The 25,261-nt window shown below is 44.1% G+C and overlaps 1 protein-coding gene across 1 annotated transcript in view; it reads right to left on the bottom strand.

Moving 5' to 3' along the window:
- The window catches only part of SPATA13 (spermatogenesis associated 13), a 279,726-nt gene extending 258,708 nt beyond the window's left edge, over positions 1-21,018 (bottom strand). Inside the window, exon 1 of the mRNA XM_081551005.1 lies at positions 20,923-21,018. The gene's annotated coding sequence lies outside the window, so the exon portion shown is untranslated. The remainder of the gene's footprint in view (positions 1-20,922) is intronic.
- Between the last annotated feature and the right edge of the window lie 4,243 nt (positions 21,019-25,261).

Genomic DNA, 25,261 nt, shown 5'->3' with positions numbered 1-25,261 from the left:
CAGAGGTGTTTTAAAAACCAGACGTTTGCACACAAAAATCCCCCTGCTCACATCTCTGCCTCCAGATCGCTGCAGTCCCCACCACTCCCTGATGTCCTACGTGAGACCACTTCGTGGGCTCATATCCACTGCCTTCCCCTTGACACAGCATTTCCTCCACCCCGTGTTCTCCTCTGAACTACAAGCTCATGAGAACCGTGTCTCCCAGTCGTCCATGTCCCCCTACAGTCCAGCACAGGGCCTGGAGCAGCCAGACCAATGATCCCTGCTCTGAGCATCCACGAGGAGCAAAGTGGGCAGAATCAGGGCCCTGAGGAGTGGAAGCAAGGGGAGAGGAATCAACGCAAGAATCCCTGACTCAGGGAGGAGGCTTTCGTAAGATGACTGTAAATGATGGTGATCCAAAGATAAATCCTGACTTCAGAGCGAGCAGCTGGGAAATCCCTCTTCCCTTTGAGTCAAGCCCCATGCCTGCTCCATGGAAACCTGCCGTGCTGTCTCAAGTAGCTGATTTCTTAATAAGCGAATGCATTTTCTGCTGTCGCAGTCTCTCTCCTTCGCACACCATCTGTCACTTTGCGTCTCTACAAATGGATCCTTTCCAAGACATCACAGGTTTTGAAGTGGGATGAATATGCTCAAAGATGCCCCATCGCCAGGATGACTGTTCTGTCCCCCACCCTCACCAGAGCCAGCAAAGACCTCCTTACCCTTCTCCACTTTTCCAAAGTGTGGGCATTCATGACTCATGTGCACACAAGCATGCTAAGTCACTTCAGTCGTGTCCAACTCGTTGGGACCCCCATGGACTGTAGCCCACCAGGTTCCTCTGTCCATGGGATTCTCCAGGCAAGAATACTGGAGTGGGTTGCCATTTCCTTCTCCAGGAGATCTTCCTCACCCAGAAATCAAACCTGAGTCTATTACGTCTCCTGTTTTTGCAGACGGGTTCTTTACCACTAGCACCACCTGGGAAGCCCTCATGACTCATGTACTCAACACTAAAAGTGAATTTTTAAGGGAATATAGTCATGTTTTCTTAAAGGACAACACCAGTAAAGCTGGTCCCACTGTGATTTGCTGTTGGAAAGACCAAAGTCTCCATATTTTCTACCTGTCAATTGGATTCTGGAATACAGCTCTGATAATAAAAGATTGAATACTATTTGCCACTAGTAGCTAAGTTCAAAAGGGGCTTCTCTGATGGTTCAGTCTGTAAAGAACCATCCATCAGTGTAGGAGATGGGATCAATCCCTGGGTTGGGAAGATCCCCTGGAGAAGGAAATGGCCACCCACTCCAGTATTCTTGCCTGGGAAATACCATGGAGAGAGAGGAATGGCGGGCTACAGTCCATGAGGGTCACAAGAGTCAGACACGACTTAGTGTCTAAACTATCACCACAGCTAAATTCAAAATATAAGTCTCTGCTTAAAGCAAGTGATTATTAGAAAAGGACACCCTTGTATACTGTTGGTAGGAATGTAAACTGTGCAGTTGCTGTAGAAAACAGCATGGAGATTCCTCAAAAAATTACCTTATGATCCAGCAATCCCACTCCTGGGTATATATTTGGAAAAAATGAAAACACTAATTCAAAAAGATATACACACCTCCACTGTTCCTAGCAGCATTATTTACAATCCCAAGAAATGGAAACAACTGAAGTGCCTATAAATAACTGACTGGACAAACAAGATGCCATATATACTATATATAATATATATTAATATTATACACACATATACACAATAGAATACTATCTCAGTCATAAAAAAGAATGAAATATTGCCATTTGCAGGAAAATGGATGGACTTGGAGGCTATCATGCTAAGTGAAATAGTCAAACAGAGGAAGATATATACTGAATGATATCATTTATATGTGGAATCTAAAAAATACAACAAAGTAGTAAATATAACAAAAAAGAAGCAGACTCATAGTTATAGAGAACAAACTAGTGGTTACCCATGGGGCAAGGGAAGGACAGAAGGGCAAGACAGAGGTAGAGGATTAAGACATACAAACTATTTAGGTATAAAATAAATAATCTACAGGACATATTGCATAGCACAAAGAATAGAGCCAATATTTTATAATAACTATAAATGGACTGTAACTTTTAAAAATTGTGAATCACTATATTGTACATATGTAACATATAATGTTGGATATCTATAATACTTCAATAAAATAATAAAATAAAAATAATAAAGCAAGCGATTAGTTCACATAGAAGAACTGTGCAAGGATATTAAATATTCTTGCAGCTCTTTCTTCTACTAGGAAAATATCCAAAGGGTAAATCAGAGTCGGGTTATCATTTCTGGAAGGAAGAAAAATGAGCCTCCTGCTGTGGAACACAAGATGTTTATTAAAGCCTGAAACCCGAAATTCTCTCATTTCTGTCTCTTTGCCACATCCTCACCCACTCCTCTCCCAAACACATCCTGCCAACTAAGCTTTAAACCGTGTATGTGGAAAAAAAAAACAAAACGTGTATGTGGTCATGTTCATGCCATTCTGTGCTTTCCTTCTCTGTGCCCCCAAGCTGCAGCTGCCTAAGCACCAACCACTGAGTAGCACTGTCCCAGCTCTACCAACTATGGTCAAGGGCCTCACTCTGCCAGCCGGTTGTTTCTCAATCTTACTCTCTGAGTTGTTGCAAAACATCTAGAAAGGGACCTATGAGTTGTTTTCTTAAGTGACATATTAGATTAGTCCCTTTGAAAAGGATGGACATTTTCCAAAAATAATCCTCACAGGACAAGACCCTATTTTTAATATGTCTGTCTCAGATGTGTCCTAGAACAATGCATTTTGAACTTACAAGTTCATTCACTAGAAAAAATGTTTTGAAGTCAGTGAGTTCTTAACTTGCATTCTTGCTGTCTCTCATCTGTAAAATGGAAACAGTTACATCCATCAAAGCATGACTGGAAGGAGGAAACAAGTGGACACATGACCAGCATGAAAAGTACCACATGTCAGCCTTGTGTACATACATGCTGCCTCTCACACATAGTTCTGCTGGAAAGTGCTCAGCATGAAAACCAGGGTCCGCACCAGGAACCTATGACCCTCTGTCTGCGTAAGTGACTGGAGAAAAGGATACTCAGCAGGTATTCCGGGTATCAATTTTCCTTAGTTCTCTGCAGTCACCTGGCTGAAGCATCCGAGGTTAGGGATGCAAGTAATGGAAAAGCTGGCAAGGGTCTCCTGTCTGTTTGAGGAACCAGTACGTGGAAGGAAAGGACATTGGTTCCCACAGACTCCGATTTCTGTCAAGGTCAATGAGCTCTCCTTACTCCTGGTCCCAGTCATTTGTGATGGCGTGGAGGAAAACAATGGCTTACATTTCCACTTCAATCTTCCCACAAAAGAGAACTCAATCTGATAAGGCAAAATGCTACCACATTTCAAAGCTCTCATTACATAATTCAAAGAGAATTTAGGAGCTTTTTAAGATTTCTCTTCAATTATTCATAACAGACATCTTTGAAATATTTACACTCCTTTCTCCGGTGGTCAGAGGAGAATGCTGATGGAACGCGCGCTGCTGCCTGGAAGACACGCGATGCGATGCTGGGAGCTGGAGGCAGGCAGAGGGGTAGGGAGAGACGGCCTCCCCATCCAACCTTCAAAGGCTTTTTGTTCTACAAAAGGCTTGCTCTGCTTCCTGAAACTAAGATCCAGGTTTTAGCAAATGGTATTTTATCTAATGTTATTCTTTAGGGAGAGCCCTCAACCAAACCCAAGCAAACATGTGAAAAAGTGGGAAGGTCCTCCCCACAGCAAATGAGAAGCGGCTTGTTAGCAGATCATGGGGATGCTACTACCCAGACGCTAGTGCAGCTGGCACCCCTTCTGAGAGGGGATGATTCATTACCATGGTTACTGATGCCAGAAATATTACCTTCTGCAATCAGCACACACAAAGATCCTTTAAAGAGAGTGTAAAAATTAGAGCGCTGTCAACAATTAGTGAAAATTGCCAACGGGCACAGAGGCTGCACTCACACAATGCTGCTTTCAGGGCAGCAAAACGGGGTTGGGGGGGCGAGGGGGGATGCACCACGGCTGCATCAGCCAATCTGGCTGAAAGCAAATGAGACTCTCATGTTCAGAGGGGGAGCAGAAGGCCCCACCCACAAGCGTTTCTCTACAGATTTGCTACCAGTCACATGGACAAAGTGAGAAAAAGACCTGATTGGTCATCTCTGAATGATCAAGCTAATCAAACCCATAGTCAGTTTATGTTAAGTTGTAAAAATGGATTAAATTTCTTTTTTAGACCAGTTTTAAGGTTACAGAACACCCCCTGTCCCCACCTCCACAAACTTCCTCACCATCAACAACCCCCACCAATGGTCCACTGGTAACAACTGAAGATCCATCATGCACACTATCACCCAGAGTCCATAGTTTACCATGGGGCTCATTCTTGGTGCAATACTTTCAATGTGTGCTCAGTCGTGTCTGACCCTTTGTGGCAAATTCTTTACCACTAGTGCCACTTGGGAAGCCCATACATTCTGTGGTTTTGGGCAAATGTATAATGATACCTATCTGCCATGAAAGTACCATGCAAAATACTTTCAATGCCCTAAAATCCTCCATTATACTCCAGTTGATCCCTCCCTCCCCTCTAACTCCTGCCAACCACTGGCCTTTGTACTGTCTCCATACTCTTTCTCAGAATGTCACAGAATTGAAATCATGCTGTATGTAACCTTTTCACACGGGCTTCTTCCACTTAGCACCATGCATTTAAACTTTCTCCATGTCTTTTCATGGCTTGATAGCTCTTTTTTTTTAGCACTGAATAATATTCCACTGTCTGAATCGACCACAGTTTATCCATTCACCGACCAAAGACATCTAAGTGGTTTCCAAGTTTTGGCAGCTATGAACAAAGCTGCTATAAACATCCACGTGGATGGACCTAGAGGTTATCGTTTTAAGTGAAGTAACTCAGAGAAAGACAAATATCATATGCTATCACTTATTTATAGAATCTTAAAAAAGATGTAAATGAACTTATTTACAAAGCAGAAATAGACTCTCAGACATAGAAAACAAACTTATGGTTACCAAAAGGGATGGTGGAAGGGAGGGAGAGATAAATTAGGAGTTTGGGATTAGCAGATACAAACTACTATATATAAAATAGGTAAACAACAAGGACTGGCTGACTAGCACAGGAAACTATATTGAATATCTTATAATAACCTATACTGGAAAAGAATCTGAAAAAAATCTATATAAGAATATATACAGAATATATAACTGAATATTAGAAGGTATAACTGAATCAGTTTACTGTATACTTGAAACTAACAACATTGTAAATTAACTATACTTCAAAAATTTTAAGAAAGAACTGAAAAAAATCTGCATGCAATTTTTGTGCAGAAAGAAGTTTTTGATTTTTTCAGGTAAATACCAAGGAGCATGATTGCTGGATCAGAGGGCACGAGGATGCTTAGTTCTGTAAGAAACTGCCAACTGTCTTCCAAGTGACGGTACCATTGTGCCCTCCGACCAGCATGAAGAAGAGCCCCCCACAGCTTTTGAAAAGTACTTTGGAAGATGCAGTGTATTATAGTGATACATCATTACAGACCAGTGCTGTCACATCTTAGTAACAAAATAAGAATAAAGAAGTTCAGGGAAAGGAAGTGTGGCTGTTAAATGATGACAGTTTCATTTTCAACTGCAATGGATTATTTCCCAAGTCTTGAAATGGGAAGACAGATGAACTCCCACAAGAAAGCTTTGACTGAATGGATGAGTCATTTCTGTACTTATTTTATTCTATCTAAAGAACATCAACACCTTGAGGCAACCCAGGCTTTCATCGGACACGACTGAAGTGACTTAGCAGCAGTCCAAACCCAGTACATCCTGAAGTCCCACTCTGCTCTACTGAAATGCCTGTGGTAGAACCTGGATTGCATAAAACTCTCTAATTCCTATCATGGTCGCTCAAAGGACAGAAGTTTACTTCCAGCAGCATCATTTCTTCATACACCAGTTGTTAAATCAATCTGTAGTATCAATAAGATAATAATATAACTATAGGAAAAAAGCACTGTTGCATTTTGTAATAGAATCTTCAAAGTTGGTGAAGCTGTTCTTTATTTCACATTTATTATCTATTCTTTAAAGAAAGAATAGCAGTTTATCAATACTTTATTAGCTGTTAGGATGTGATTTGATACAGGCACAGATACATTCTGTACATGCGTGTGTGTATGCTCAGTTGTGTCTGACTCCTTGCAACCCTGTAGACCATAGCCTACCAGGATCCTCTGTCCATGGGATGCTCCAGGAAAGAATATTGGAGTGGGTTTCCACGCCCTCCTCCAGGGGATCTTCCCAACCCAGGAATCGAACCCACATCTCCTGCATTACAGGGAGATTCTTCACTGCTGAGCCACGAGGGAAGCCCCATTCTGTATACACATACATACAAAAGTAGATAGATATATGTAAAATGTGATCTCCAACTGAACAATGCTTTTTCTTTTTTTATATTGTCCATTTATCCCAAGAACCTAGACAAGTGTCAGCACATCAAAGTTATAACCATAAAGTTTTCTAATATCTATACACACACACACACACACACACACACACACACACGTGAATGACTATGAAGACTCCCTTCCTCCACCCTCGAATTCAAAGCTCTTCATGTTTTCTTTCTTTTCTTTCAGGGATAACAGCAGCTCACCCTCCTTCAGGGCTGTAACTGTGCTTTGCAGGTCTGGCATCCCTGGACCCCTCCCCAGTGCCCACAAGTGCTCACCTGATTCTTGCTCTTGGATCTCAGGTTTGATTCTGGTCCACTAGTCCCTACCTTGGCCCCGTGGGCTGCTTCTGCTTTGCCTCAGCTCTTGGGTCCCCAAAACCAGCTTGGAAAGGGCCCTTGCTTCTTCTCTGCTTCACTTTGTGGTACTTCTACAAAGCTCCAAAGAGTAGCTCAAAATGACATAATTGATCTGGTCTCGTCAAGCCTTACAGCATCCTTGTTAGCTGTTCCTTGGTGCTAATGGTTGGTATTCAAATCAATGCAACTAAGCGCTCTCAGGGAACAAAGCCAGCTGCTGGGTAATGCCCTTGCACACCAGTGCATGGTCAGCCAGAGCAAGACTGGCCAAAGGCCGTAGACCAGCTAAACTGCTGGGCTTGCTAACACAGTAGCTCCCAAACAGAATCCACCCAAAGGGGCTGATTCAGCAGTCACTAAACTCTTTTTTTTTTCTCTTTTAAGCAACTACATACATTCCGAGATTAACCAGGCCCAAGTACAATCATGTACTTTCTGCTGTCTGGGGCAGAGGGCCTGGGGAGCGGTATAGGACAGGATTATGGGGGTGTTCGTCTCTCTGGGGCCTGCTCTGTCCCCCACAAAGTCAGGCTGACAGGGCTTGGCTGGTGTGGACCCCCTGTAAGGATCCACATTTCTCTGCCTCAATGGAGTATCAGGCCACCTGTGGCCACGAAGACACCTGAGAACAGACAGACTCCCTGGTCAGGTCCTTCTCAGGAGACAGCTCCACGGAGCAGGCAGGGGCCTGGCTGGCAGCCCGGCACAGGGGGATTCCCGTCTCTGCTGTGTGCTACCTGCATCGTTTTAGGAAAGCCTCATAACTTCCCTGGGCTTTGGCTCCTGCCACTGTAAAATGGCAAGTCATCGCCAAGCACATAGGCTGTGACAAGGCGGGTACCAGTGAGCATAGAGTATAGGGTGCACAGAGACCCTGGAGTTCTGCCTGGACCATTCACCTATGGTCATCATAATACCTGGATGGACCAGCCCCACCTGGCGACCTCTGTGCACATTCTGTGTCCCCCTGAGCGCCCTCAGACCAGCTGCAAGGTACAATAATGTGAAACGTGGGTTTTATTCAAGATTTCATGAGGATTCAGTAGAGAGGCCTCAGCACCCAGCGCCCAGTGGAAACAATACAATTTCCCTGGTTAACACCTTAGAAGCTTCCCTTGACTGTCATCAGCATCACATCTGCTTCTCTCCCCACAACACATATTTGAAAGACCTTGGTGATCCCCTGCTCCATCCAGCCCCAGGGACAGCTCCATATCCCACACTGAAAATAGGGCCCAGGGGTCAGCAACTTCTTGTCTGTCTGGCAGCTGGTGTAGACTTGAATCCCCACGGCCTTGGCCCAAACGTTGCTCTGGGGCTCCTCGGCTCTCAGGGAAGGAAAACACAGGCAACTCTGATGTGAGAAATGATCAGCTTCCCTCACAGCTTCCCAGTTCAGTTCAGCTCAGTTCAACTGCTCAGTAGTGTCTGACTCTTTGCAACCCCATGGACTGCAGCACACCAGGCCTCCCTGTCCATCACCAACTCCCAGAGCTTACTCAAACTCATGTCCATTGAGTCAGTGATGCCATCCAACCATCTCATCCTCTCTCGTCCCCTTCTCCTCCAGCCTTTAATCATTCCCAGCATCAGGGTCTGTTCAAATGAGTCAGTTCTTGACATCAGGTGGCCATAGTATTAGAGTTTCAGCTTCAGCATTAGTCAAGTCCTCACAGTAAGGTGGGCTGGGGGCTGCCCATGCAAGCCTACCGCTGGAAGTCTCTACATGTCCAGCCCCCTTCCTGTGTGTCCCTGGGCTTTAGGAGCACAACTGCTTTTCTGTCCCCCATGCCCTGCACTGGGCAGGTGCAGTTTAATGAGAATGCTCAATGCGCCCAGATCCCTCCATCACCCATGACATAAAGTGAAGCAGAGTGTGAGACCTGGACTGCCTTTGTGTAATGCAGCCGCAGGCATGGTTTCCTGGCAGAACGGAGCCTCTCACCCCTCTCCCCATCCCCCCAGCCTCTCTTCTTCCCTCGGGTGGGTGGGCAGCTCATCTCCCCTTGCACCTGCTCCCGCCTGCAGGTCCGGGTCTGTGCAGTAGTGGGAGGCGGAGTGTAAGCTTTGCATCTTCCTGCTCAGTGCTTAAATCTCGGGTCCCCTGCTTACTAGTGAGCGGGATCCTTAACCTGTTGGAGCCTCTGTTTCCCCATCTGTAAAACACGATACTATCACCTCTCAGAGGGCTGTGTTTCAGATCCAGTGTCTGCACAACGCACACACCGACAGAGAATGAGTATCTGTCCTGATTTGGGCAGAGCTGAGTTCAGGGTTCCCTTACCACCTGATGGGCTTTATTTTGAGGATCAGCCACACAGGCCTGCATGTTATCCTCAGGAGTCACCATCCCCGCCCCGACCACATCACTTCCTGCACGTCTGGACCTGGGATTTCTCTCTCATCACCCTTTGTTTTCCTCAGTGACCCTCAACTAGGGCAATCATTTTACCAGGTCCCCCCCACCCCCACCCAGAGGACACTGGGCTCTGCCTGGAGACTTTTGTGGCTGTCACAGCTGGGGGGGCAGGGAGCGGGACTGGCATGCTACCGGTATCTGGTGGGTGAGGGCATCAGACAGCTAACAGGACAGGCCCTGCCACCGAGAACTGACCAGCACCAAGTGCTGCTAAGCTGGGAGGTCCAAGACCTTGTATCCAGAGGTATATGCTCACAGATGAAATAGCATTTTTCATTAAGTGGGGAAAAAAATGTTGTTGGAGGCACCTATGCAAAAAGTGCACTTGTGGACAAATTCTCTGAAAAGAAAACCAAGATCTGTTATTGGAAGAGCAAGATCTCAGGTGACTTTTCTTGATTTTAAAATCTTCCTATAAGGTTGTTTGGGCAACAAATAAAAAAGAAGAAGAAATGAATTATTCTAGAGTGCGGCACAAGATTCAGCTTGTATTTAAAGATACTCAGACTTGAAGACTCAATGATATTCAGATTCTCTTCTTTCAACCAATGGGTCAATTTGTCCCCATCCCACACACACTAAGAGACACCAACATTGGCAGGGGGTAGGGTGAGAAAGTCCATCCAGGTGAAAACAACTTAAGTAGGGTTTTTTTTTCATTTAATTTTTACATCACTATTCATTAAACCAGAAAATGATAGTAATTGCCATGACCAGTTAGGTCCATTTGGACAAAAATTTTCTGGTTTTACTGGCTTTTCCTTTAAAAAAATATTTTTTCCCCAGAAACTGTTTTGTCCTGCTAAGTCATTAAAAACTGTCAAACCAATCTGTGTAAAATAGAACCAAAGAAATTTAGTAGCTCAGAGGGGGAAAGTAAGCACTTAAAATCCCTTTCACATTATGGACAGGCAGCATCCATAATCAGAAAAGGAAAAGTAACAGGACCTTGATAGTGAAGTGGCTGAACATGAGAAGATGTTATTAAATCAAGGTGAAAAAAGATTCCTACATATAACACAAAAGGTTAATCAGGGCAAGACATTGAAAAGCCCCATTCATTTGAGGCCACAGAATGGCTTAGATCTCCAAATACTATTAAAGAACCAGTTACACCCCATGTTTCTTGTTAGCCAAACACGTGAGACTCGATAACTGCTTTCAGCCACTTGCAGCGTGTTGCATTAATTTGCATGTGATTTACATACACTCTTCTGCAGGCAGATTATGTTCTTCATAAGCCTGAACTTTTCATTATTTTTTTTCAAAGAGCAGAATCCATTGACTAATGGTGTGGGTGTCTTTCAGCTGTTAGTTGTAGCAGCTTTTGTCGTTCTGCCTCTAACTGCTGGATATTAGCAAGCTCCTGAATTGCCCTTTTGATTCATTTACTAACACGATCAAGGTAAGGTAACATGACACTCCGATCTTTAATCTTTGAGAGTGTTCTATAGGATAGGGCTGAGCTTAGTTCTCCAGCAGAAAACACCAAAGTTATGAAATTATAAACCGTATTTTTATGAAAGAGGAATTTTGTCTTGACAAAAATTAGCTTTCAGGCAGTATTCTGTAATGGGTACAGTTAATTTGATCTGCTCATTCTACCCTGTCTAGTCTTGCAGTCTTGCAGAAATAATCTGTTTATTTATTCATTGATTCGTTTTTGCTGCACTCCACAAATGCTTCTGGGAAGAACACACACATCAATATACACACACACACACACACACAGTACTTGATGTGATAAAATTGAGGGAAAAGACTTAGGCCAGGGAGAGATTAGAATACAGAATTCAAGCCATGCGATGCTATGGAGCTCCCAGTGTGGGCTAAAAATTTGGTGCCAAGCTTCTCAGCAGCCAAAGCAAAAATCACACTCCAATTATTACAAGATTCACAGAAAAAAAATAAGTTGTTCAGAAGTAGAGTGCTTCTTGATTGTGAAAACTGAAAGAACATTCTTGTTGTGCCTCATAATGGCAATTTATTGAGAGATGTGTCAAATAAAAGTAACACTTGTGTCTTCTGTCTCATTACTGTCTGCACTTATCTGTACTGTTTCCAAAACAGGTTAATAGAACACAATTTTGAAAAAACACTGCCCTAGAGAAACCCACATATGTACCTAAGAGCATTGTTGCGAAGAAACATAATAAATGTTCATCATTAAGAGAATGTATAAATAAACTTTTATAGCCATACATGGGAATATAATACATCAGTTGAAATAAATGAATTATTTCTACATCATCAACATGAAGTCTCAAAAATATTGAATCTTAAAAAGCAAGTTGGAATATGATATGTATAGTTTGTCTCCTTGAGTAATACTAGATAGTGACTATAGACACATATAATTAACAGAAACATATAAACTTGGGTGGGAGGACACAGAATAATTTCAGGATAGTAATTTCCTTAAGGGCACAGAGAGAAGGATGTGGTGGCAATGAAACTGAACGCCACGTAGGGGGCAGTACAGCAGGCCACTCCTCCTGCACCTCTAAGGCTCTCTTTAAACACAGATATGACACAAACATGACAAACTAATTAACAGTCTAAGCTTGGTTGTGGGCACTTCAATGTCTGTTACATTTTTCTCTGAACTTTTCTGTGTATTGAAATTTTCAATACATAAATTTTTAATTTATGTTTAAACACAAAAAATTAAAAGAGTGAAAGTGAAGGTTGAGGACAGAATTTGAGGGCTCTAGACTACCATGCCTGGGATTCTGAACTATCTTCTCTAGGTATTAAAAGTATTGGAGCAGAGGGCAGTCTTGTCAGAGCTGTGCTCTAGAAAGATTGTTCTACCATCCACATGGAGTTGATATGAAGGAGGAGGGCTGGAGGCAAAGAGATCTGCTTGGGAGTTGTCAAAAAATGCCCGCTATAAGAGATAGTGTGCAGCCTACCACATTAGTTAGGAAACATACACATATTTGCTTAAAGTAGGTAAAGCATCATGCTCTCACTCTATGATACATACTTAACTCCACCCTTATCCTTTGATGTCACAGTCTCAAAGTTATTCCACAGGGATTATGGAATGCTCACTGTCCCATTTCACCACCAGGATCAATGTTTCTTGACTCAGCTGTAGATCTTTGAAAGAGAAGATTTCGTTACTGTAGGGAGTGAATGAGAAAAACTGAGACTAAGGGTAGAGAGGGGATCAAGAATCTAGAAACATATTTGCTGTGATTAAAAATACCCTAAGGGGAGCAACATAAAATTAAAATTGAAAGCGGAGTTTGTGGGAATTACATGCCAATTCACTGGTGGCCCAGCTATTTTAAGCACTGGCTTTGTTAGGTGTGATTAACACGAGCACATCAAATCTAAGAAGGACTCATCCCAACACCCCCTGTTCCTCCTTGTTTGGGGATCATTCCAAAGTGTGTCACTACACTTTTCTCAGGAGTAAATGTGCCTGCACAGAAAGCCTTGAGCTGTGTCTGCTCCAGTCTGTGATCTGTGTGTGCCCCAAAACAAGGCCCTCCATGAGTAGATCAGGAATTTCCCATGAGTCAGTGCACTGTTGCTGACATAGAGCACTTTATTAATATATCCTGGCTAGAAGTGTCTGCAGTGAGTGTACTTCTACCAACATTTCTGCTTTCTCTCCTCAAACTCCAAGTGCTATTAAAAAGAAAAAAGTCTCATAACTGTGCCAATGGACTCAACTGTGTATTTGTGCTATCTAACTTCAGGGCCCTTGCACAATCCTTTAATTCATATTTCAGGCCCCTTGTCTGGGTCCCCACTGGCTGTTTCAGACTGTAGGTCATCTGAAGTTCCTCCTACTCGCTGGTCCTGACAGCAGAAGCCTTCTCTTTCCCTTTACTAAGGACATAGGAGCCCTCTTTGTGCTAAAGCAGGCTCACCTCTGCTTCACATTGGTCGCCTGCCTCCTCGGCATCAGCCTCCTGCCCTTCCTACCCCTCTGAGGATTTGGTTTGACCATGGCTCTTGCAGTCTTTAGGGCTGGAACATAGGACCCAGAACTGACTCTTTTTCATGCTGAAACCCCTAAGCCACATGACTGGATCAGAGGCGGTCACATGTTCTGGGGGCTGGCCAATCAGAGCCATTCAAATCCCTGGGTTCAAGGATGATGTTAAGATCTGAATTGGCCTAGTCCAGGATTCTTGCCTGGAGAATCCCAGGGACGGTGGAGCCTGCTGGGCTGCCGTCTATGGGGTCGCACAGAATTGGACACGACTGAAGCGAATTAGCAGCAGCAGCAGCAGGCCAACACAGGACTGAGGCTGGACTTGCAGGAGGAAAACTCTCCTCTTGCCCTGTGCTTGATCCCAAGAAGAGGAGCAAGTTGCCAGGGACTGGTCAACTGCACTGAGAATTGGAGCCAACATAAAGGAGGGAGGGAAAGAAGCCAGCTCTGATGGCCTTGTCTGAAGTCCTGGATGCAGCCCTACCTGGGACTTTTTCTTTTTTCTTTTTTACTTTATATTGGAGTGTAGTTGATTATTAAAGTTGTGTTAGTTTCAGGTGTCTAACAATGTGATTCAGTTTTACACATACACGACATGACCAGCAGCTTTCCTTTCCACCTGAGCAGGGTTTCCTGTCCCTGTTGTTAGACAAGCCTGACTGGTCCAGCTGATCCAGGGCTCCCCCTACTCCCCAAGGCGGCCCCTGCCCTTCCTCTCCAGGCTCCACACCCCCTCCTATTCACCCTCAGCAGGCACCTTCCTCCTCCTCCTTGGAGAAGAGAAAGCATCAGGCACAAAGAAGGAAAGAAACGAAGAATAAAGGAAGGGAGAGAGAGAAATGGAGAGAGAGACAGAGAGAGGGGGAGGGAATGAGTGAGGGAGGGAGGATTAAGGAAAGAAATGATCACTTCCCTTTTTCCTGAAGATCAAGCTATCATCCTTTTTCTTCACTTTACTTCATGTATTTGCTTCAAGAACCTTCTGTACCCCTGCCCTTCTCATCCTCCATTTACTCCTCAGTCTGCTGCAATTAAGATTCTGCTCCCACTTTCCTGACATGGCCAAGTTCAGTGACCTAATTCCAACATCTCTCTACTCTGAAACAGTGATTCCGCGGATTTATCCTCCTCAGAATGGCCCCTCCAGCAGCGCCCTCTCCCTGACCCCAGAGATCTCACTGTTTCTCTCTAGGGCTCCCTCCTCTACTCTCCACCCCTCAAGCCAACAGGGCAAAGGCTTTTAGGGATGACAAACCTACTGAAAATCTGACAGAACCTATGGTTTCCTTCCCTAGAAACGTGTGCTTTGCACAGTATTGGTCAAGGTTGTTAGAAACAAACTGCAGGGCCTTCTCAGGCTAGTTTAATCAGAAAGGCCTTTCCTAAGAGGTCCGAGTTTCCATAAGGGTTGGGAGGGTGAAACTTCAGGAACCTGAAGCCACACCCCGAGCCCCTTTGCCTCTGCCTGGGAAGAAGGAAGGCTTACAGAAGGAAAGCCACCACCAAGTTGCTGGCAAGAAATCGCCACCAACTCTGGCAGGAACTGTGTCGGCAAGGGGGTGCCTGCCCCCTCTTTATGCTCATGTCACTCTGTCCCAGATCAATCACTTGTGAGGCTCACAGGGCCCCAAAGGCAACCCAGTTTCTCATCAAGGTTGCTCCTCTCACTGGCAGCAGCTGAATCTCAACGAGAATCCAGGCTTCAACTGGGAGCAGGAAACGTTTCCATCTTCCCAGCTCTGCACAGGAGGAGGGGCTGGTGGGGGAGTGATGACTCATGGAGCACCTGGAGCCCATGTGCATGTACATGCAACACCCAAAGACCAGTTTCAGAACCACATTTTAACTGTTAATGCTTCCTAGTGCCTTAGTCAGGATCCTTTTTTTGGTTACAAGAGTCAGATCATTATTGAAATCAACTTGAGTAGGAGAGGGGATTTATTGGCTCAGTCACAGAGTGAGCCTGGTCACACCGTGTCCATAAACTTGGTCACCAGAATTGCTCACTCACTCAGTTCTCTGTCACCTCTCCACCATGCTTCCCCATGTATCTCTCAGGTAAGAGCTCCCTGCCATAAATAGGAGAGCTCTTCCCATGTCCCCAGCACCAGAGCAACCCTGGCAGACAAGGAATCCCTTTCCCCGGTAGTTTTAACAGAAGACCTAGGGTGATGCCTCAAAGGACCAGGGAGCCAGGCACTCCTCCTGCACCCACCATGTGACCAGGGACTGCTGAGCTCCTGAGGAGCATGTCTGGGTGGTGTGTCCAGCCCTGGGTCCAGAATGTGGGGCTGTCTCTACATGAACAAGTCAGACTGATGGGCAGGCATGGAGGTGCTCCCCCAGGAAACAGTACATTGTTACAAAGTGGGGAGAGCAAGGCTGGGAAGGCTAATTCAAGGGCTGTCCATCACATCAGAATTCTGTCTTCTGCCTCCTGGTCCACATTCCTTCTGGATAACCTCAACGACTTCTGTGATTTCAAGTGCTGCCTTGATGGAGGACCCACTTCTCTGATCATTTTCATCTGAATTTCAAGTCACTGAAGGATACTGTCCAGTCCACAGGGATTTTTGAGAAGGGGTGGGCACTGTGGTTTCCTTTTTGGTCTAAGACAACAGTAAACAACACCCAGAAATGACTCCCACCACTTCTGATCCTCTGCTGGAAATGGGATTACATGTATTCACTAGTGGATAATCCAGCTCACCTTGTCAAAAGGGTGGACACAGGTGTTTTTGTCCATAATATTTTAAAAATATATTTATTACTGCTTCTCCAGGAACAGAACTCATTTTTTAGACTTATTTATTTTTGGTTTCACTGGGTCTTCATTGTTGTGCACGGGCCTTCTCTAATTGTAGTGAACAGGGGCTACTCTCTAGCTGCACTGTGCAGGCTTCTCATTGCGGTGGCTTCTCTTGTTGTAGTGCATGGGCTCTAGGTGGGCAGGCTTCAGTGGCTGTGGCATGTGGGCTCAGTGGTTGTGGTTCCTGGGCTCTAGAGCACAGGCTCAGTAGTTGTGGTGCACAGGGTTAGTTGCTCCACGGCATGTGGGATTTTCCCAGATCAATGATTGGATCTGTGTCTGATGCATTGGCAGGCAGACTCTTTACTGCTGAGCCACCAGGGAAGCCCCAGGAACAGAACTCTTAATCCTTGAGATTGTCTATTGAGATATTCAGTTAGTCATTTCTCTCACTTAAAAACGTATTAAACTTGTGTGTTTATTTGTGTTTGCTGTTACTCATCACACGAGAATCTGCTGAGATTTATGGTGTTGGGGATGTTATAATCTAACAGTTCATGGGGGAGGGAACAATATAAATGGATTTTTCTGATATGAAATAGAGTGGATAACTGAAATTATAGACACTTTGAGTTTCCCTAAAATATGAGTGACTCTCACCTGAGTCTGGGCACCTCCTGACTGAGGAGAGCTGGACCCTAAGTTTCTCCTTTCGAAGCCCCTATAGAAAATGACAACTTGTCCATGCTACTGTCGAGGGGGAAGTAGGGAGAGCCTGCGGACAACCACAGGGGACTTGGTAAAAAACATTACATTTTCATCATATTATACAGTTATGCCAAAAAATAAGATAGAAAGTATCTGGGAAAATATGTAACACTGATTTTCTATAAAACTTTTCAATAAAATTTCTTCAAGAACTTAGCTAAGAAAGTCCAGGTTACTCTACTGGATGTGGTTTGTGTCTTTCAGGGTTTCAGCCTTACTTGGCTCCACATTTCTTTTCCAACCCATGACAGTCACCATCAGGGAGAAAATGTGTTCATGCAGATGGGTGATAAAAAATTGAAAACCATTTTGCAAAGCTTTCAAACATTTATAACAGTTGAGATTAGATTTAAAAAGTAAAGAGCTCAGCCTTTTCTTTCATGATGGAAGTTCTCAGAAGAAGAACAAGTGGATTTTGAACCCAATTGGACTTTTTGACACTAAAAACTTTGAAATGTGGAAGCTCTCCTTTGCTTGTCTCATGGGTGTGAACGTAGTCATGCTGGGGGCAGTCACTCTGTGGAAAGTGTCCTCAGTCAGAAACAGACAAAAGCACTCTATGTGGGTGGACATACAGCACTGGGCCCACCTTGTCTCCTCTACCCCAAGTCTGACTGCACCCTGGGCTGTGGAGCCCAGCTCCCTGCCCTTTCCAGTCCAAATGCCACTCACAGCTCCACCCTTTGTCCATCAAATGGGCAGCAGGTGACTGAGCCTGGGTCACTTTGCCTGCTCTTTCTATCATGGCAGGGAGCCCAGGTTTCCTCATCCATCCTCAGACCTGTGGGTACCATATGATGATGTCATGACCCTCATCCTCTGCCCTAGCCATACTCTACAGACCTCCAAACCAGAGTCTGGTGAGTCACTCCAGACACAGTCAGGCTGCCCAAGGGCTGAGGGGATCTGGTCCTCCCAGTGGACCTCTAAGGAATATCCAGTTAAAGCCATAAGCAATAAATCTTTCAAGGCTCAGAGAAAGTCTCCTAAAATTAACTCAGAATTAAGCATAACTGGTAGATCAACTAGGTGTATAAGCTATAAGAACATAGTATCAATTTTTATTTCTTGTATTATAGATAACATAATAAAAATAACTTTTGATAAGGTTTTATTTGGGGCTGATAGAATCAAGGCTTTCTTTTCATTGTGTCCTTGCAATGCTGCAGTCCACTTCTGACACTAGACATGCCAACTGAGCAGTTTTGTGCTCTTTCTCTGCTCACCAACCAGGAGGCTACACCAAGAAGCCCCAGTGTCCAGGGATTTGATTGGGGCTCATTACATAGGTGATTCAGTCATTGGCCACGTGGTTCAACTCAGTTTCCAGCCCCTTCCCCTCCGTGGAAGTCAGGAGGGTAGCTCATATCACGGAGCTCAGAGCCCCAACCCTCCAATCATGTGGCCAGTCTTTCTGGGTAATCGATCCCCATGCTGAGTCAGCTCATTACATAAACTCAGGTGCAGCCGGAAGACCCACCGTGAACAACAGAGACACTCTTATTACTCAGGAAATTCCAAGGATTTCAAGGCCATCTCCCAGAAAGGAACAAAAACTAGGCATGTTCTTTATACAACAATCCCTGACTACACTAGTTTATCAGCACAAGTCTCAGGACAAGCTTCCCAGATAAAGCAGATAGTACACTGATTTTTCCCTAAAGGAGAACAAATGAATTGTTGGGAAGGTGATTCTGGGTTAAAGGTCAGTAGGCAAGAAGGTTATTAAGAGAACAAAGAGCAAAGAGGATAGTAAGAAAGAAGGAAAGATTTCAACCAAAAAACATAATCTGAAAAGAAGAGATCCGTTAGAAGGTGCAAGTCCTTGGAATGGGGACACTTAGACCACGGGGAAAGGTGGAGCCAAGTAGGGTTTACCTGTTACTGCTGTTTAAAGACCTACAGGTGGAGGAGGATCACTGTTGGGAGGTCAGGACTCTCTGAAGCAAAATCCTGGGCTTGGACTCACCAGTGGATGGGCCCCCCACTGAGAAGAAACTCCATGACACACACCGACCAGACACATCTTGGTGAGTGTGGCCACGCATCAGGCCAAGAGTAAGACAACAAGATGTGACAGGAGGCTTGTGAAATGCAGTCCCATGGGAAGAAGAAAGATTTAGACACTTGTTAAGAAGCACATTGCCATCTGGAGATAAGTAGGTTACATAGATCGATGAGGAATTGGTGTCTTCTAGCAAACACTGAGCGGCTAGCTGCTAGCGAAGAAAGATCTTTCTAGGTTCTCACTCAGTTCTTGTGTGCCCAAGTGGAGGGCCTGGGAGATGAGGAAAGACAAGAAGCAAAGATGTCAAATGTACAGGTTCTCATTTTCTTCCAAAGCGAGAAGCTTGAGAAATAACCTTCAGTTCAGTTCAGTCGCTCAGTCACGTCCGATTCTTTGTGACCCCATGAACTGCAGCACACCAGGCACCCCGTCCATCACCAGCTCCTGCAGTTTACCCAAACTCATGTCCATCGAGTCGGTGATGCCATCCAACCACCTCATCTTCTGTCGTCCCCGTCTCCTCCTGCCCTCAATCTCCCCCAGCATCAGGGTCTTTTCAAATGAGTCAGCTCTTTGCATCAGGTGGCCAAAGTATTGGAGTTTCAGCTTCAACATCAGTCCTTCCAATGAACACTCAGGACTTATCTCCTTTAGGATGGACTAATTGGATCTCCTTGCCTGCTAGGAGACTAGTCTCCAAGGGACTCTCAAGAGTCTACTCCAACACCACAGTTCAAAAGCATCAGTTCTTTGGCGCTCAGCTTTGTTTATAGTCCAACTCTCACATCCATACATGACTACTGGAAAAACCATAGCCTTGACTAGACTGACCTTTGTTGACAAAGTAATGTCTCTGCTTTTTAATATGCTGTTTATGTTGGTCATAATTTTCCTTCCAAGGAGTTAGTGTCTTTTAATTTCATGGCTGCACTCATCATCTGCAGTGATTTTGGAGCCCCAAAAAATAAAGTCAGCCACTGTTTCCATTGTTTCCCCATCTATTTGCCATGAAGTGACAGGACCGGATGCCATGATCTTAGTTTTCTGAATGTTGAGTTCTAAGCCAACTTTTTCACTCTCCTCTTTCACTTTCTTCAAGAGGATCTTTAGTCCTTACATTTGTGTAATTTTGTACAGACCATTTCCCTGAAGTTGGAGACCTTAGTTGTGTCTATTTGGCATAAGCTTCACTAAGTAGTAATTGCTTCCCAATGTCTGGACATTTGGCAGCTATGTTACCCAAACACCAAAGGGCTTCCCCAGTGGTTTAGTGGCAAAGAACCCGCCTGCCAATGTAGGAGACATAAGAGATGCAGGTTCAACCCCTGGGTCAGGAAGATCCCCTGGAGGGGGCATGGCAACCCACTCCAGTATCCTTGCCTGGAGAATCCCATGGACAGAGAAACCTGACTGGCTACAGTCCATAGGGTTGAAAGAATCAGACGCAACTGAGTGACTAACATACACACAACCCCGTTTTACCCAAACGCCTGTCCGTGTGCCCCATGCACAGTGAGGCCTAACCATTCCGAAACATAAGGAGTTGGGTGCTTGTGCCTGAAAAAGCCCAAACTCCTCAAAAGCTTTCATCAAAGCCCTTTTCTAAGAAAGGTGAGGGAGGGGCATGGTTAATTGTTATAAACCCCTTGCTATTGAATCCTTTATTCTTGAGGTCAGATCATGGTCAGGTAACCAAATGTTATTCCCTGTTAGGACAAGAAAGAGCCAGATTCCAAGCACAGCTGTCACCCTCCCAGGTTCCGGTCCTGACTGAGAGGAGGCAGAGCTCAGCTGGCGGCTCCCTCAGGGCCAGGTCCCCAGACCCTGCCCAGCCGTCACCCCTGAGGGAGACAGGCTCCCAACCCAACAGGCCCTTGGACTCCTCAGGCAGCCATATAGTGGAGGCCAGGTCCAGAAGGCTGCATGCTCTGCCGCTGCTGTGAGGTGGCAGAGGCAGGGATGGGGAAAGAGTAACCGCCTCAGGGTCAGAGGGCGGCCCTGGCGAGGGCTCTGGAGCCCTGCAGAACACAGCCCCCAACTTGTTTCCTGGGCTCCCCCAGCTCACCTGCTGGCCCTAGGCCAGGTGAGCCAGAAGGACCCCAGGAAGAACGCCATGGTCCGCCTCTTACCTCACTCTCCTCTTGAGGACCACTGTTCCACTGACGGTTGACAGAATAGGCTGCTTACAGTCGCTCCTTGACAGGTGGTTGCCCGTGGAAGGGGCCACTGAAGCTCCAACCAATAGCTGAGCAGGACCACTAACGGTTGCTTCCTGACAGTTGGTTGCCCGTGGGAGGGGCAACTGAAGCTCCAACCAATGGCTGAGCAGCACCACTAACAGTTGCTTCTTGACAGTTGGTTGCCCGTAGGAGGGGCCACTGAAGCTCCAACCAATGGCTGAGCAGCACCACTAAGAGTCCTTAGGTAACCATTGCCTGGTAATGGGGAGTGGGTTTGTAAAGTCAAGCACCCAAGTCCACAGTGCTAAGGTCTGGTCACCACCGCCCTCTATGCCAGCTGCAGACTCGACACCTGCGTATGTGTACTCAGTCAGTCAATCATGTCCTACTGTTTACGACCCAACATATAGATAACTGTCTTGACCACCATGTGTCTGGTCATGGCTCTTGAGGCTGCCAACTCAGCGACCATCCTTGATGTCCTCCACAAAGACAAGGTGTCGTCCCTGAATCTCTTCTAAGCACACGTAGGCTTTTCATTTCAGAGCGATGTGTCTCAGAATAACACACTCAGACCCCACTCCTCCTCAGCAGGCTTCACTCTCTTCAATCAAAGCAAGTTCTCTGTTCAAGAAAAGTTCAACTCCAACCCATCAAGTTTCAATTTTTATAAATGCCCCCTTTAGAAAAACAGAAGGAGCTAAATTAACATATACAAAAATATGTACTATGTCTTTGACACCTGCCTTTCTGAAAGTTAATCATGGTACAACTACAGTGTAAATTAAATCTCATTACCCTCCTTTTATAGAGCAGGAAACTGTGGCTCAGAGAAGTTTGGGAAACTGCCTGAATTCATACAGCTGGTAATTGTCCAAAGTGAAAGTGAAAATGTCTGACTCTTTCCGATCCCATGGAGGTAGCCTACCAAGCTCCTCTGTCCATGGGGACTCTCCACACCAGAATACTGGAGCAGGTAGCTGGTCCCTTCTCCAGGGGATCTTCCCAACCCAGGGATCGAACCCAGGTTTCCAGCATTGCAGGCAGATTCTTTACTGTCTGAGCCACCAGGAAAGCCCAGAATTCAAACTGGATTCTGTTTGATTCCCATACTCCATCTCTTTTTACCAGCTTCACCACCTCAGAGAGTTTAGGAAAATCACGGCAACCCTGGGCTTTAGTTTACTTATTTCCTCATGAAAGGGGAATTTGGTTTGTTCTTGCGAGGTGACTTCTGTATAAGTACCGCGCGCTAACCGATTGCGCCACTGGAGCTCGCGAGGTGACTTCTGTTGAATTCTAGGAAAAGTGGGAAGAGGAGGGTCGAGGAGAGTCGGGAGAATGGGGAGCAGACAGGGCATCGAGGTTTTGTCAGTCTCATGTCTCACTGTTTATGGCTTTGTGTCCTCCTACTGTGACTCTTCTTTGTGACGAATCACAGCTCCCTTTGGAAGTGTGGGCTCATCGTGTTCTATAGATAAATTTGAGTTTTTCTTCTTAAGAGAAACGTAAGCAACTGCAGTATGGAGAAGCCCATTCTAACAGAAGTAGACTCAAACAATCTAGGCAGACTTCAATTCTTATTTTTCAAACAAAGTGGTGCAACCTCATTATTCATCACATTAACTTTCAGAAGTACTTGGATTTGGATTACTAGTCAGATGCGGTGAAAACATACCCTTCAAACAAAACTGAAAACAGCTCTTCAGAAAGATTCTAATTCGCTACTGCCTACAGTGACACGCAGCAGGTGAGTCCAACTCACAGGGGATTATAAGGAACAGAGATTTTCCTAGTAAAAGGCTCAGAAATCTGATCAGAGTCAGAATAACAAACAAGCTTTTCCAAAGGCATTTGTTTAAGCCAAACAGTAACTTTTCACCTGTTCACAAAGTGTGGAAAGAAATACGGGCCTCCTGTTGGTCAAACGTACACAACACACATAGCACACATGCACCACACACCCCACACATATACACCACACACACACTACACGCACACCACACACACATCACACACCACACACATACACTATATACACACACCACACACACATCTCACACATATACACTACATACACACACCTCACACATACTATACACACCACACACACACACACACACACACACACTACACACACTATATACACACCCATTGTACACATACAACACATACCATACACACTTCACACACACCACACACACAACACCACACACACTCACATCACATGGTCATTATTATCATCACTAGTATAAACTCTTAAAAATTAAAAGAGTGGAAATAAAATTTATCCTGGAAAAATAACCACCAACAGAATTCACGTTTAATGTAAAGAAGCAACAAAATTTATTGACTGAATTAAACACAACATTTAAAATGGCAGTGCTGTACTTTCATTTTAAGATGTTTGAATGAAGAAAAGTGCTATTAGTCCAAGCTTCTTACATTCATTAAGAGTGACTATCAAAACCAGCAACATGCACAGTGACACATATGCACGAAATGGAATTATATCAACAAATATACAAAATACCCAAAATAAAATATTTACAGGTTTAAAAATATAAACATTGGTTCATCTATCCCATTAAACCATTGGAGAGGAGAAAAAGAAAAGACCCTATTGTTATTTAGAATCCTTTTTAAAAACAAGTCTTAAAAACATAGAGTAATTTCAGGAGACAATTTCTGATGTTGGGGGAGTTTAACATTCTATTATAAAAATAATATCTATAAACCTACTAACAACTTTCCTCCTGTGCACAAAAATAATACAGCCAAAAGCTTGTCCTCAGAGATATGCTTGACTTTCAAGAAAACAAATTCTAGAAGTGGAGTTTCTTATTTGGATTTTCTTTGTCTTTATTTTCAACAACCTGCAATTCCCTATATTACACCGAGATATTTTCTATAAATAACTTAGGCAAACCTGAAGTTAGCAGTGAGCGTGGTATGTAGCTGGAGTTCATTAAAAGATGACAGGAATTTATTTTGTCTATAACATCTAAACCATTTCCTCTGATATTCTTGGAAAAAAATACCACCATCTGATCTTTCATGTTCAGCTAAATGTATATAATGTTAGACATTATTTTGTTGGAGTTTTTCCTCTCCTATTTAGAAATAACTCTATAGTGGGGGCATATTTGAGAAGGTTTACTAATTCCTCCAGGCACCCTGGGTCCATTTCATTTTATGACATGATAACAAATCTTTCCTATGTGTCAATTTAAGGCCCCTGTGTCATTTGATCAGATATTTTTAGTATTTTCTTTTTTAGTGTATTAGGTAGGGATCTGAGAAAGTTTATTATGCCTCTAACAACCAGTGACCTAGGTTATATTTTATTAAAAATGATCTCACATAGAGCAGAAAGTTACTCTACCTAATTATTGAATAACTTCCAAAAATTACCCCAGTTTACTGTTCAACACAATGATCACCTGTGATTAAATTCTTTCATTGCTTCTCATTAAAAAAGCATTTCACCAAGCATGGGCAGCCCATATATGAATAAAACAACCTCTTTAATTGTGACAGTGATGCATTTCAAAATGATTTTCCCTAAACACTGATACTTGCAACTTCATAGAATCAGAGCGGAAGAAAACAGGTTGTAACCTGCCAAATTCACTATTGAAATTGCTTTTGTTGCTTTTTATTATTGACAAAGCAGTCATTAGATTATAAAATCTGTATGCAGACCTGTTAGCATGCAGTAATTTGTGGATATGGCCTAAATTTTTGACTGGCCAGGTGAGAAAAAAAACAAAAAACAACCCTGCTAGTTCCAAGATCTGCCTTTCAGACATGCACGTACAAAGGCCATCAAATAATTTTTTTAAAAAAATCAAGTTCACTTTTAACTGAAACAGTCATCCTTTTAATGGTATCCACCATCAAAAAAATCTGGTTTGGCTCTTGCAGTTCAGAACTTTGATCAGTTTCTTAACTAAATCATACATAAATTTAATCAGATGTCTAAAAAAGACTTATAATTAAAGCACAAGCAATAGAGTTAGATTTCTGGTCCACATTCTGTCAGTGGCTTGCTAAATTGCTGCCATTTTCCAAAAGGAACAGGTATTTTACCTTTTCATCATTTTCCTCCTCCATAGAACAGAACCAAGCCCCACCTTGCCTGATTCTTGTGGACAGAATGTCAACGAAAACAGAGCACCATCTCAGCTCACAATAAATGCACAGCATAGGTTTAAGTTAGTTTAAACATAAAATACTCAAATTCACAGTGACTGACTTAGAGGTGTGCATGAAATATTAGTTGAAT

This window comes from Giraffa tippelskirchi, chromosome 12, assembly GCF_054371585.1.
Source record: "Giraffa tippelskirchi isolate mGirTip1 chromosome 12, T2T-mGirTip1v1.2.pri, whole genome shotgun sequence".
Classification (NCBI taxonomy): Eukaryota; Metazoa; Chordata; class Mammalia; order Artiodactyla; family Giraffidae; genus Giraffa; species Giraffa tippelskirchi.
Note: the sequence above shows the minus strand (reverse complement) of the source record. Positions and strands in the feature narration are given on the sequence as shown.